The sequence below is a fragment of the Parasteatoda tepidariorum genome, chromosome 8 (genome assembly GCF_043381705.1).
Source record: "Parasteatoda tepidariorum isolate YZ-2023 chromosome 8, CAS_Ptep_4.0, whole genome shotgun sequence".
NCBI lineage: Eukaryota > Metazoa > Arthropoda > Arachnida > Araneae > Theridiidae > Parasteatoda > Parasteatoda tepidariorum.
The window spans coordinates 39381739-39397576 of record NC_092211.1 but is presented as its reverse complement, the minus strand read 5'-3'; the positions used below and the strand labels follow the sequence as shown (position 1 = coordinate 39397576).

General features: G+C 30.6%; 1 protein-coding gene across 2 annotated transcripts in view; it reads left to right on the top strand.

Annotated features, from left to right (window-relative positions):
• LOC107451426 (uncharacterized) overlaps positions 1-15838 on the top strand; it is a 66033-nt gene that overhangs the window by 28921 nt on the left and 21274 nt on the right. The window lies entirely within an intron of this gene.

Genomic DNA, 15838 nt, shown 5'->3' with positions numbered 1-15838 from the left:
GCTAACTACTGATGGTTTTCGTGTTGTATTTATATTTTTGCAAGGCAAATGAGTGGCAGTTTTTCTAAATAAGTGATTAGTTTTATTTAAGTGTTAAAGTGATATTCTTGTCTTTTGAGTGGGTTTATCATTACAAGAAAACCAAAATGATATTTTAATGACTCAAAATCTTTCATTGTGTTTGTTGAACCATCTTCAAAAAGAACCAACCAGTTTCAAAAAAGAAAATTTTTCCCTCCAAATTGTGTAACGGCCTGTCCCCTAAAAAGATGTAAATTTTAAATGGTGGGAAATTTCAATGCGGTTTGATTAAAATTATTTATGTTGCATTCAAAAACTTAATTGTCGATTACCCACAGTGAAAAAGAATGGTGAAAACTATCAGAAAGTGGTAAAATTTACCGTGTTTCTGGCTCTATGGGAACAATTTATATGGGTAATGATTTTGGTAAAATTAACTATAAAATGTTTTATATTATGTGACAAAATTTGGTGAATGTGGTTCAATTTGGTAATTATATCATGAAACCTTAGAGTGTGGCATAAAAATCATTTATTCGGTTAAATTTACTTTTGAGATTTGTATTTTTAACTAAATGTGTGATACATAACATGAACTATAATTTTGAAAACTAGAATTCACGTTAAATCATATAAGAGAAAAAATTACCGTCACTCATATGAGAGAAAAAATTACTAAATGAATGGTTTAAATACCATATATTTCGGTTTTATTAACCAAAATTATGTATTTTCTTTCCAGAAATGTCATATTGCCATACAGTATGGTAACATTACCAGAATTTTTTTTTCTCAGTAAAGGCTTAATGCACACTGCTCTAACGAGACAAGATCATATCTTAATATTTTACTACTTAAAACAAATGTTTTAATACTTTAATTCGTTCATTATCACTATTTAAAATAATAGGGTTTTTTTTCTACATCTTTTTGTGATTCAAAATTATACAACTGGATAAAAGTGTTTATCTTATAAGTGCGTATTATATTTTGAATCCAACGGAAGAAAACTAACCTAAATTGCTCGAAGTGCACGTGTTTTGGCACAAAAACTCATAATCGATCTATTTTTCACCTAATGACTTAAAAAAAAGGCACAAAAATGTCTAGTCGTGAGTTTGGATAAGGTGGTTTACCATCGATTTTCGATGGCTTGTCGCAAGTGCTACGTCATAAACAGCGTTTTTTTGTGACGCAGCAAAATCTGTTACTTGGATAATTTGTTTCAGATGAAGAAAACGGTTGAGTCTGAAGTATTAAAAATGAAAAAAAAAATTTCCGGGAAAGAAATTAGTTTAATGTTAGAGGGAATATATTTGTAAAAACAGGTCAAAAGCTGTGTAAACATAGCGTTCAAAACTACCGTTACGAAAGATATGATAATGTGTGTAATAAATGCTGATAATAAAATGAAACACCTTTTTTTAAAACTTGAGTTTTCTAAACAAATGCAAGAGCGAGCTATAAGATTATAAATGCCTACGAAACAGTAATTGCATGTTTTAGTGCTTAGTAGGATTTAATTCCATTTATATTATTTATTTATTTAATTATATTTATAAACCTAATATTCACAGCTTTTTCAGGGTGTTTGTAACATAAATTAGTGGGGTATACGTAAGAGTTTGTAGTGGTTTCCTTTTTCTCTAGTTTTCATAACTATATAATATTGTTTATTTTAAATTTTTTGTGAACAGCGGAATCCTCTATTATATTATAATAACAATTTTATCAGATTTATTAAATTTTAAAACCTTTTTTGATTACTGCGATTTTCTATGATTTAATTGTAGCCTCCACATAAACTTAAATTTTATTTATGCTTTGTATCATTTACATAAATGTGACGAATGCGATTTTAACGATAGTTAATTTTAAAATGAGTAATAAAGCTCGTTGTGAAATAAGATTCTGTCACATGCGGCAGTATATTTAACTCTCATTTTCTCTTATTAATAAATAAGTAAATAAATAGAAATTGAATTGGGTACCAGCAAGCGACATCACGCGTGAGTATCGAACCTAATTGGTTGCTCAATTGCAGCATTTGTTTACGCCACGATTCAGAAGCCACCAGGTACAACATCCACGCGTGACGTCGCTTGCAGGTAACCAATAAAATTTGATCCGAAAGCTGATTCAGGGTGATAATTAACCCCAAGCCTGTAACATTAACACGCCGTTTTGTTTACGCACAACTAGCTGATTCATCGGTTTTTTTCTTCACGAGTAGCATGTACATGATTGTTAAAATAGACAAAACTTTTCTAAATTTATTTGCATAAATAAACAAGTTTTCTCAAAGTTTAGTTTTTTTTTATTGAATTAAAAAAAAAATTAATATTTTTTTTTTAATTAAGTTTTTTAGTTATGTTTTTGAAAAATTGCAAAATTGTAATTTTTTTCTTCATTTTTTGGTTTTAAATAGAAGTAATAAATAATTTTTTATATGAAATTAAATGTTTTTTTCTTTCACGGCTTTGTAGAATGTTTGAAACTTGGCGAACAAAGAACACGTATTCTTTGGCCAAGGTTTAAAATGTGCTTGGGCATTAAGAGACTGATTTTCTGATGCTTTTTAAGGCCAAGTAGGAATTGTTAGTTTTTTTAAACTTAAAAAACCTTTACCGCCTTATTATACAAGGTGCCTAGGAATCAATTCTCTCACGTAAATTAAATACATTTATGATAATTAGTTTCTTACAGCTTATATTTTTAATTTATTTATTCAATTTTTTGTGCATTCTTGCACATTAAAAACTAAGAGGGATTCCATGCATGAGATTCGTTTGTCTTACATTAATAAGATTCATTCATAAAGGAAACAAGCATGACGGGATTATTCACCGATGCATGGTTTGATTCACTACATCAATTAAAGAATGATAGTTCTATATCTGAGCATATTTTACTTAAGAAACGGAGCTTGAAGTTATGCATACTTAATAACACGAATAACCCTTTATATTCAATTGCGCACAATTATAATATTTCCTTTATTTAATTTGTATTCTCTTAATAGAACGTGTTTATATTATTTATCTTTGAGTATCCAGAAAATATTCGGTGAAGGTTCCAGTAGCTGATTTAGAAATTTTTAGTCACGAAATTCTCGGGGCATCACACTGCATGTTATGTTGCTTGTGTACATCTTTTTATTGAGTTATAACAAGAGAATTTTGATTCTAAGGGATATTATATAGAAAGAGAATTATAACATAAGAGAAGGGGAAAAAATTATGAGTTACATTTGTAAATGATGCATAAATTTATAGAGAATCCTTTGAAATTTGGATGTCTTTAGTCCGGGTTTTAATTTATTTCAGGTTGTTAGAAAGATTTATCGGAAGCGTCGCTTAATTGCTTTCTGACAATTTAATCACGTGCATAAAGGTGTTTAAATTTCATGTCGGTAAAATCGCTGGTTTTATTTTATTTCGTAGCCAGCGTTGAACAGCCGACTCAATTTTTTAAGTTTACGACTATAAAGGTATAACTCAGTAGCCTTGTAATTTTAAACTCAATCCAGAAGACAAGGGAACTCCTGGATAGATGATTGGGACAAACTAACCTTAATGGAGGACTTGTTTCGATGGAGCTAAACCGCTTTTGCGTTACACGGAGAAGAAAACCACGAAGACCTCCCACATTTAGCTCGCCGTCAAAGAGATTCGTACCCATCATCCACCTTCCACTAAGGGTATTTTGCGTAAGCACCGAGGTCGGTGGGAGCTAGGATCAGAATTCGTAGAAAACCAACCACAGCAGGGTTTCGAACCTAAATCGACTCTTTGGAAGGCAAATGCTCTATCCCCAAGAGCCATCGCAAACTCATGTAATCAAGCATTGGGACAAACTAGCCTCGGTGGCTCAGGGGATATGGCGTTCGCCTCCAAATGAGGAGAACCAGGTTCAAATCCGAGCATTGGCTGGTCTATACAAATTCTGCTCCCGGCTCGCACTGGCTACATTGCTGACATAAAATATCCACAGTGGTCGACGGATCATGGGTATGGATCCTTTCACCTTCGGGCTAACCGTTGGAGGTTTTCGTGGTTTTCCTCCCCATGTAACTCACATGGGGTTAGTTCCATCAAAACGTCCTCCTCGAAAGCTAGTTTTATTTTATTTCACAACCGGCATTGAGCAACCGACCCAATTCTGGGCTTACGACTATCAATGTTCAACTTTATACTCTATCCTTGTGATTTTGAACCCAACCCAAAAGAAGAGGGAACTCCTGAATCAAGCATAAGGACAAACTAGACTTTGTGGAAGATTCTTTAATGAACAAAACCTCCTACAGTTAGCCTGACAGCAAGGGGATTCTAACCCATGATCCGTCCCCCAACTGAAGTTAATTTACGTCAGTGCTGTTTTCGGTGTTAGCCGGAAGCAGAGTTCGTATCAACCAGCTACCCCTGGGATTCGAACCTGGATCACCTCATTGGGAGGCGAACGCTTTACCCCCTGAGTCTCCGAGAATCCCCGAAGGCTAGTTTGCCCTACTTGATCTTGGAGTTTCCTTGTCTTCCTGGATTGGTTTCAAAATCACAAGTCAGGATTGGATCATCGCTTAACGCCGGATCATCTGTTAAAAAAAATTTATAGCTCAATTTTTTTAAAAAAAGAATGCATAATTATAGTTTTATTTTTTCTTTGCTGATTTTTTTTTCTTTATGTCATTTCACTTTTTTTAAGCCTAGTTAACCTTGTTTTATAAACGTGAAGTAGCAGAAAAACTGAAGGATTTCCTACCGTTTCTTCCGTGAAATCAAGAAAATATGTAGTTATGTTTTTATAAGCCCTCGGGAGCCTATAAATGCAGAGTTCTAAATCACGATGATCACGATTTACACAAGAAATTAATTTCAAGCAGCTGTTTTTCCACGCTTTTAAAATAAGAACTAGAATTGTTTCACGATTCATAAGTCATGGGACGTGATTTCTTTTGTCAGTTGCCTTCTCTATAGCTTAATTACGAAATTCTTCAAGTCCAATTCTTTTACCGCCAATTTATTTCGTACTTTTAATTTTTAAATATCATTTCCATTAGGTTGGTGTATTATGAAAAGGGAAGTTCGGAAAAGTAAGCTTAAACAAAAACAATAGGGTTTTCACCAAAAAACAAAAATTAAATTTTAGTCATAAAAAAATTGTTTCTGTGGTCACATAACATAATTACATTTAAGTCTCTAAGAATTGACATAATAACCCAACCCATTGAGTTGAAATTTTTTTAAATATATCCTCATTTTCTAATGCAAATTAAAATTTTAGTATAGATTTCGAGAAACCTAAATATTTTCCCATTTAACTGAAGCAAAATGTCGATTGATATATATATATATGTGACCTCAATGACAACTTTTTATACCATTACAATTATGAAATTCGAAAAAATGTTTTTGCAATAAAACCTAATAAATAGTTAAGAAGCAGTCAAGTGCTTAAAATAGTTCAATAAGTTAAGTTAATTTGACTAGTGAAGCACTCAATTACATCTTAAAATGAATTGCGTACGATAGGGCGTTGGGCCTATGTCCAAGAGGTCGTGAGTTCCCGCCGACTGAAGTTGCAAATGGTGACTGGTGCACGTTAAATCTGTCAGGTTACAAAGTCCTCCATGTTCCCATAACAAATCATACCTCTAGGGGTATTGAACTAGAGATAGATCGTTCTCTTGTTCAGGTCAAAATTACGATCTGTGATTTTATGAATAGATGTATGAATGGTTGCCCGCCCTATGACCGGGCTGTGACGTGTGTGTGTGGCTGAAGTTGTATTGGCCATAGATGGCGCCACTAAAAAAGAAGGAGGCACCCTCTGCCTTAAATTTGGTTTCACCAAGCAGGCTTGTTGGTATTGACGAGTGGCATTAGAAACAACTACACTATTAATACAACAGCAATAAAATACATTAAATGAACATTTTCATAATGCCAGTATAACGAGCACTTTTTTTTAAAATTTTTGAGCTGTTTACTTAATTATTCTAAACAACTTTATTCGATTTTGTGTAAATTCTTTATACCGTAAAAAAAAAAAAAAAAAAAAAAAAAAAAAAAAAAAAAAAAAAACTGGAAATTCTGTAAAAATTGTATTTGTATTAGAAAGACCCGATAGAATAATTATTGAATATCTATTAAAGGCAGTTAGGCATGTCATGGACATACATGTATTAATAACATTAGTCATTCTCATTTGATTTAACGGAGAAAAGAATTTTTATAAAATTATTATATTGATAATATCACATTTCTGGTTAAAAATAAATAAATAAATAAACATAAGTCTGGAATAAAACTAAAATATATGGTATTTATAAACCATTAATTAGGTAATTTTTCTGTAACTGGTGTACTGAAAATTCTGGTTTTCAAAATAATAATTCTTATTTCCACACATTTAGTAAAAAATACAAAACTGAAATGTAACTTTAACCGAATAAAGGGTTTTTATGCCATGCTCTAGAACAGTGTTTCCCAAACTTATGACTTTTGTGTACCCTTTCTAAATTTTTAATAAAAAATGAATGTACTTTTTACTATAAAAAAATTGCACAAAATTTAAAAATCACAACTAGCTGACACCACTAATTATTAACTGTTAACTCTTCAAAAAATAGCCAATTGAAGAATACGTAATCGTAAATTTCCATGGCTAGCTTTGTTTTTTAATAAATTTTTTTTAAATTTTCGTTTGCTGCAAGATATTTCGCATAGGAATGCGTACCCCCGCTAAACTGTTCCCGTACGCCTGGGGGTTCGCGTACCACACTTTGGGAAACACTTCTCTAGAAAATCAGTATAAAATTGTCGAATTTTGCCACATTTACTAATGTTTACCACACATTATAACAATTATTATATTTTATTTTGAGTTGAACTAAAATCATTACCAAAGCGCTTCGGTGAAAATTATCGAACTTTTTGGTGTTCCCAAGAGTCAGAAACACGGCAAATTTAATCATGTTCTGGTAATTTCGGCCATATTTTTTTCCTCAGCGTAAAATAAGAGTCAAAGTTGTTGCAAAAGAAAATGTTAATCATTTTCATAAAAATTAAACCGGATTATTTTTCAACAGCAGATATTAAATTACAGCATTAGTTAGCAGCTTATGCTTACGAAATATGTTTAATAATTTTTTTCGTATCTTTTTTTTCTTCAAATTTTTTTATTTTTCCCTCAGAGCATACATTTTCAACATGTTTTAAAATTTTTATTTATTTATTTATTTTTGCCATAAATCGCAGTTTAAGAATGCTCAGCGATTCGGAAAGTCAACTTGTTACAAAGCTTTTCTATGCTCTATAAATTTGCAAGTTAAATACTTAATTTAGCTGTCTGTTCCAGCTTTGAACATTTAGTATAATCTATGCCTCGTTTTTGACAGGAAAAAAAAAAATTCCCACTTGAGGAAATGTTAAGCTGAAAATAATGCTGTTTAACAACATATTTTCGTGTTTATCCCCTATAATACTGAAAATTCAGTAGTAGTTAAAGATGAATGATCGATTTTTTTTTTTGTTTTTTTTTTTTTGTAAATAATCTGATACGGTATTTTCTATTGTAAGGTTTCCTTAACAGCTTTTTGCTTTACCTTATCTGATTTGAGTGGAATAATATTTTATCAGCCCTTTGTTAACTTTGTTCGTATGTGTAAGAGTAGTTAATGAGGCGTGTGTGTTTATACTTTGGCGTAGTTTTTACAATTGCTTTTTTAATATTTTTTTTTATGTTATGCATATTGTAATTTTTATTTTTACTTTTTAAGTGTGAAATGATGTCTTTTTCTTCTATTTACCGCTACACTTACCAATTTTTTTGAAAAAAATTTGACACATTTTTTCTATTTCATTAATAAATGCAAGAAGCTAAAACAAAACATAATACACAAGTTTTAAGTTGAGATTTTAAATAAATTTTTTTTATGTGTAAAAAGCATTTAATTTACCATCAGTTTACTATCCCTAGTTATCTGGGGCAATTGAATAAAAGTTAAATACTAGTCTCTACGCCATTTTTTTAATTCTTTTTTTTCTGTGTAAATTCAGAAACCATCGTATATACCAGGGGTTTCCAACTTACATGAGGCCGGGGGCCGCAATTAAAAACACCAGTCAAATGGCGGGCCGCAACTTTATCAAAATTTTATATAGGACTCTTTAATGTTTGAAGGAACATCAAATATTACTGTCAGATTTTTATCTAGTTGTACTAAACAAAAAGTATTGAATTGCAAATAATAATAAATATTTTCTTTTATGCAAAACCTGAGAAATAAAATTTTTTGCACCATTGGTATGTTAAATTTCACAGAAACGAAGAAATTAGGTTTTTTATAAACGAAAGAAAAGTATTTTAAACCCGTATAGATTGTTTACGAAAATTGTCCGCAAAAAATAAAAACTAATATATTTTAGTTCGCGGGTCACAAAAAAAGGTTTCGAGGGCCGGATGGGGCCCGGGGGCCGCCAGTTGGTAACCACTGGTATATACAATCGATCAAAACACGTATGCGGTCCCACAATGCAACAGCAAAACTCCCAAACAAAACTTGGCAAACTTCCAATCGTATCAGATTATTTTTTTCGCATCCGGACGAGTAAAAACGTGATAAAACAAAACGTACTGACAAATTCAGCTACGCCCGAGTTTTCTCGGGATAATAAATATTTGCAATATATACATACCCGAGTTAACTCGGGATAATAAATATTAGCAATATATACATACCCGAGTTAACTCGGAATAATAAATATTTGCAATATATACATACCCGAGTTAACTCGGGATTATAAATATTTGCAATATATAGGCGGTTAAGTAATGAAATACTATATCCTTGTAGAAAATTTGAAAAATGATTAATGCGTTATAAATGTATATTACCGCTCATTTATTTCTTTACACTTATGTTTTTTTTTTTTTTTTTTTAAATCTAGAACAAGCAACGTAGTATTCACGTAGGTCCCGTACATAGTAAAAAAAATTCCGGATCAAATTACGGTATATAGTACCGGGACTTTGGGTGCAGCATCCGTAAAATCCATTTTTACCGTAAAAGTGCATTTTCACCTTACGTTTTACTGTAATAATTCCCATAAAATCGCTGTATCACTTTAATTAAATGAACACTACTGTAAAAATTAGGATATATAAAATAAGGTTTTGCTATCTTAATTTTTACTGTAATTATTCCCACAAAATCACTGCATTACTTGAATTAAATAAATATTACTGTAAAAATTACGGTATATCAGATTTTTTGTTCCGTGACATGTCCTGTAAAGTTGAATTTTATAGTAAAAAGTACTGGCTCCCTGAGTAATTTTTTACAGAAAGTTGTTGCAATGTAGCTGTTGCTTTAAGTGATTCCTTTCATTAATTAATCAAAAATTGTGAGAGATATTTTTTTCTTTCAAAAAATAACTTTTTAGTAAGTGTTAGAGCCATTTTTTGATCGTAGAAAAAAAAAATTCTTTTTTTTTTTACATTCTTGTTCATTGTGTAATGTTTTGGATAAGTTCATTAGAGAAAATAAAAGTTAAAATAGTTTGGCATACATGACTTTGTGTTGCTATGGAAATAGAACTCTTTATTTTCTGTAATAGTGACTACTTAGTAAAAAAATTCGTTAGCTTTGACAAAATGGTTCGTTTTATTTCCTGCTCAGTTTTAAATCCGTTTTTTAATTGCTACATGTAAGATCATAGACTTTTATTTTTAGACGTTTTTATAAGATTTTAGAGATTAGATTTAGGCGTTTTAATTAAGATCTTAGACGTTTTTATTTTTATTTATATATTATTATTATTATTATTTTTAATTTTCATAATACTTTGCTATCGATTCACTAGAACTTCTTTTAAAAGTCAAGTCTTTAGTTTATTTTTCTTGTTAACCCCTTTGACACAGAACTTTTATTAACTCTCTCATCGCGTTTTATTTACTCTTTCATTAAATTGCCCTCTACATTATATTATTGCAGCGTGTCCAGTAACATATTCACCAACATTTTACCGCATTTCAGTCCATAATATTTTGTCGTTCAATTTTAGCGGAAAATCTTAGCCCAGAGGGTAGGATAAGGACGTGCCACTGCCGCAATGAAAGTGTTAAAAAACATATTTTTCATACTTTTTTCATTATTTTATATTAATTTTGATCAACATAAGAGTGAAAAATATTATTTAGCATTCTAATAATTTATAGTTATGAAATAAAGCATGAAACACCGATGTCTTTTTCTGCGTTTGAAGTAAAATCCTCCAAACATGGCTCACTTCAAAACAATAATTTTTCAAAAGTGCACTTATTTGTAGTTATTTAGATCTAAACGAAACAGTTATTCATCATTGAAATGCCTTTAATTTACAAAATCAATTATTGATAAATTTTTGAATATGAATGAAAAAAATTGGTACAAATATAAAAGAACGCCGGTGACCCATCTGCGACAAGGGGTTAAGAGATTTTAAAATTAAAAATTTATTTTCGAAACTTAAAAAGTGTTTCTAATTTAAAGCATATTGTTAATAATACAAACAAGAATTAAATTACTTGAAATAGAATTTTATCTGACACTATTTTGGAGAAAATATATTTCATGAAGTCATAAATAAGCTAAAAAGTTTTCTTAGTATAGAATAGTAAAGTAACAGCTTTTATGAATTACATACGGTTATTTTATATTATAGTAATGAAACAATTTTTGTATAAGTAAAAAAAAATGTAGAATAGTTATGAGGTAGGTGGGAAAAAAAGGTTTTTTGTTTCTTAGGCCTTGGTCAGGTTTCAAAAATGTGTCATCTCTAGTAATAGAGAAGAACCTGGTTACAACTTCATTACTCACTGAGAAAAAACGTGCAGTCAAAATTACCAGAATGTGGTTAAATTTACCGTGTTTCTGGCTCTATGAGAACACCAGAAAGCTTGGCAATTTTTACCGAAGATCTTTATAAATAATATTGGAGAAATTAATCGTTAAAATGTTGCGTTATTATAACAGGTTATAAAATTTAGTAAATGCGGCAAAATTTAGTAATGTTATCTTGATTTCTTAGAGCATGGCATAAAAATTATTTAATCGGTGAAATTTACTTTTTAATTTTGTAATTTTTTCTAAATATGTGGTAATAAAAACTATAATTTTGACAACTATACTTTACAATAAACCGTTACCATACGAACGGAAAAATTACCAAGTAAATGGTTTAAATACCTTATATTTTGGTTTTTATTAGCAGAATTTTGTTTTATTTATATATTTTTTAAATTGTTTTTTGTATTATACAGTACGGTAATTTTACCAGAATTTTTTTTTCTCCGTGCGAGTATGTGAAGATATTTCTGTACTGCAATTAATGTAACATGTATTCTTTTTAATTGTTTTCAAAAAATTGAATAGTTTCATTGCGAACTACGTGTGTTTAAATAATAAAAAAAAAAACGTGTATTGTAGTCCTAAAATAAAACGAATTTCTTTTCCTCTTACTGTGAATTAATACATTACATTATCAAAAATTGCGGCAGAGCTATGCGTTGTTATTTTTCAATCATTATTTAAGGTAGAAATTATTAAAAAAAAAATATTATGCGAATATCGCTTGGCAGCTTCTCTATGGTCACCGAACAAAATAAACGAAAACAATACCTAGCTGGGCGACATTTCAATTCATCTAGAATGTTTTAATGCATTCCACGAAATTCACATTCCTCACTCTCGAAGAAAAAGACGTGAATTACCCATTTCTCTTCAAAGTACCGGTTTATACAGATATTTATTATACCATTATAATATTCTGATCTTCACCTCGCGCGTGATAGAAAAGACCGAATGTGAAAATATTTTTTCGCCAATTCACATTTCCGTTTCCTTGTTTCTCATCAATATGCGATTTTTCGGACTTCGAGCATAAATTAACATAATGACGTCAAATACGCCTTGTTTTTCATGCAAATTAAATCGATTTTTCTTTATTTTCTTCCATACCGGGAAAACCTACATTGTATCGGCTTCTATTTAAAGTTCATGGGTTTATTCTATTTTAACTATTTAATTATTTTTTTATTATATTGATCTAATTTTATTGTAAAAGTAGACATAGCTTTGCATACGTAAACGTTCTGCGAAATAAATAATTGTTATAAATTTCTCATTTTCATGCAAATTGCAGGAAATGGGTAACGTTCATTTGAAATAAGAATTTTTTTTTTCCGAGTATTTGTGTGGAAAAACTAGTTAAGGGGATAATAAAGGTGAGAAACAAAATTAGAAAAAACCTCAGTAGCCTGGAGAGAATAATAATAAAAATGTAGTTTTTATTTTTATTCTTTTTAATCAAGTTAAATCTTACCGATTCAAAACTGTGACTACCAATTCAAAACTGTGTGACCGATACTGAGTGTAATGTTTAGTCAGTTTTGTTGAAACTGTCGTATTTTTGCTTAGTTCTCAATGTGTTTAACCCTTAAGACAATTCGGAAAATAATTCTAAAAAGAAAACTTAGTAAATTTTTGCTACCTTTAAACCAATTCGTATCACAAGCAGCTTATTCATGACAAGAGTGATAATATTTTTTTGTTCGTTTTTTTAAGTTAACAATAAATGTTATGTTATTTTTAGTCAAAGAATTAAAATTGTGACTTTTCAGAGGGTTAACTTGCGTGTTCTAACTACTGTCCAATCCATATATTTTACAAATATCCCTAATTGAGCCGCTGTTGCTCAAAGGATACAGCGTTTGCCTCTCAATGAGGTGACCCAGGTTCAAATCCTTCCCAGCGAACGGTTGAACGATCTCTGCGCCCGGCTCGTATCGGCCACAGTGCTGACGTAAAATATCCTCAGTGGTTGACGGATAATGATCCATCTACTGTCATGGATTTCGTGCTGTCAGAGAAACCGCTGAGGTTTTCGTTGTTTTCCGCTCTATGTAAAGCAAATGTGGGTTAGTTCTATCCAAAAAAAATTTCCCCTAGGGCTAGTTCCCCAGTGCTTGATCCAGAAGTTCCCTCGTCTTCTGGGTATGGTTCAAAATTACAAGGTCACTTTATCATTGACTAAGATCGTAAAAATAAATTTTAAGGATCGCAATTAGAAAACACCCTATATAAAATGAATACCAAAGATTCTAATCACTCTCTAGTGACCAATATCATTTTTACTATACCCTTGTGTCATCATTGTTCTTATGAACAAATCACATAAATTTCGAGAGCAGAAACAAAGAACGTCGATGCACCTTTATCTTCCTATTAGGTAGGCAGATCCAGAGATGAACGTGTGAAGGGTGCTCCAATATCGAATTTCGAACAAACAGACGTCAATCAGGAATGAAAGCTGAGCCAACATGAACCACTTGTCGACAGGTACAGAAAAAGAGGAAAAAAATTGCTGAGGTATCGTTTTCCTCTCTCGGCTCGTTGAGTTTACGATTGTCGTGGTTCTTGCCTGCTGACATTGGCCGAAATAAATTTAGCGAGCTTAGAAGGTCTCTGGGTTGAATCCAAGTACTGGAAGAGTGGGTTTCTTTGTCTCCAGGAGACCTTTGGGAATGAAAACAGGAAAAACCTCGTCAGGAAAAGTTTCTGATTTTAAAAGTGCACGGGGTCTTCGTTATTTTTTTTTAAACTTATTTTTGTAAGCACCGTGGTTTGTTGAATTTGTTGACACTTTTAATTTCTCGCTTATTTTCGTAATTCAATCAATGAAGTGAAATTATGTTTATCGTCTGCATAGTTCTGCTGTTTATCGTCGATTATGTTTATCGTCTGCATAGAACAGCCGGTCCATAACGAATTTGTAATCAAATCCATACACGGTGTAAAAAATGTTTTGGTGGTAATGACTTTTCTGTTTAAAATATATATATGTATTAATATATTATATATAATTCTAGTATTAAAAAATCAAAATATAGGGTATTTAAACAAGTCATGTGGTGATTTCTTTCGCTCATATGGTAATGGTTTACCGGAAATTCTGGTTTTCAAAATTATATTTTTTATTACCACACATTTAGTAAAAATACAAAACTGAAAAGTAAATTCAGCCGAATAAATGGTTTCTATCCATGCTGTACGACATCATAATAAAATTATGAAATTTTAACACATTCACCAAATTTTTTCACCTATTATAAAACCATATTTTATCGATAAATTTACCATAATTATTACTAAAGCGCTTCGGTAAACGTCAGGTGTTTGCTAAGAGCAGGATTATCAATTAAAATAACGATAGAATTAAACCTTAAAAAATATAAAACGCAGCAATTGTTAATATTCAACTTCACGGAGTAAAAAATTCTGGTAAAAATGCCGTACTGTATGCTTAAAAAAAATAAATAAACATATACGGTTTACAAAACCAAATTATACGTTATTTAAACCATTCATTAGGTAATTTTTCCGTTCATATGATAACGGTCTACCGGAAATTGTTTTTCAAAATTATTGTTCTTATTACCTCACATTTAGAAAAAAATTACGTAACTGAAAAATAAATTTTACCAAATAAATAAGTTTTTATGCTCTTAGGTATCATGATAAAATTACTATGATAGGATTTAAATTGCCACTTTTGCCAACATTTTTTTGCATATTTTAAAACCATATTTTATTTCAATTTTACCAAAATCATTACCAAACGTTTCGATAAAAATTACCGAGTTTTTTGGTGTTCCCATAGATCCACAAACACGATGAATTTTACCATATTCTTGAAGTTTTAACCATACTTTTTTTTCTCAGCATACCTATTCAAAATTACTTATTGTATAGTTTTATTATTTATATTTTTGAGAAAAATCAGTAGAAATTTTAAAAGTTGAGAAGAGCTATTTCTTCTAATGCAAACATTTATTTTTCCAATTTTATTATAAAAAAATATTTGGGCGTTTTTAAATCCAGCAATTCAAGTTATAAAATAGTTACAAATTAGTTCTTTGGATTTTTTTACATAACTATTATAAAAGGATTTTCTTAAATAGTTTATTTTCATTTTTTGCTGCACCGTCTAGAAGTGTTGACTCCCTTTCATATTTAAATAAACTCACGCAACGAAATAATTAGTTTCATAAACACAAAAGAAGGAAGCATAGAATAAATTGCACGAAAAATATATTCTGTGTCGTATTGTTGCGTGACTTTATAATAGGCTTATGCGCATTTTTTGATATCGTGCATGTATTTCTCTTACCTTATTTAGAATTGAAACGTTGAAGTTCTTTTTCCTGCATCAGTTTCTATAATGACCAATTTGGATTTTAACTGTTTATTTATCATTTAATTTGACCGAGTTTATAATTTATCTTGGAGTTAATTTGGGAAACTTAGTTTTTACTTTTTATTCATGAATACTTTGGTCGTATTAATAATGATGGGGTAGTTAGTTAAAATTATTTACTATCTCGGGGTTCAAGAAGTTTTCCATACAAATCTTTCTTATCATTTTCACAAACTTATTTTTTATTCGCTAACTGCTAAACCTAACCTAGAAACCTAACCTAACCTAAACCTAGAGTGCTAACTGCTAAACCAAACACTTGCCACCGAGGTGAAGAAAATTGGAATCTTAAATGCTAAAAGAAGAAGAACAAGTATTATATAAAAGCTTTAAAACCGTTTTTTTTCTAACGTAGCAGAATAATTTTTGAAGTTTTTTCACTAAAAAATCTTAAAAAATTACACTGATTAAGCTCACTTGTTTGATAGCCTCACTTGTTTAATCGAATTGTGACATGTCTACTCATATGACTCAAAATTACAGCTCTTAAAATAGTTTAAAATGTTGTTATATTCAAAATT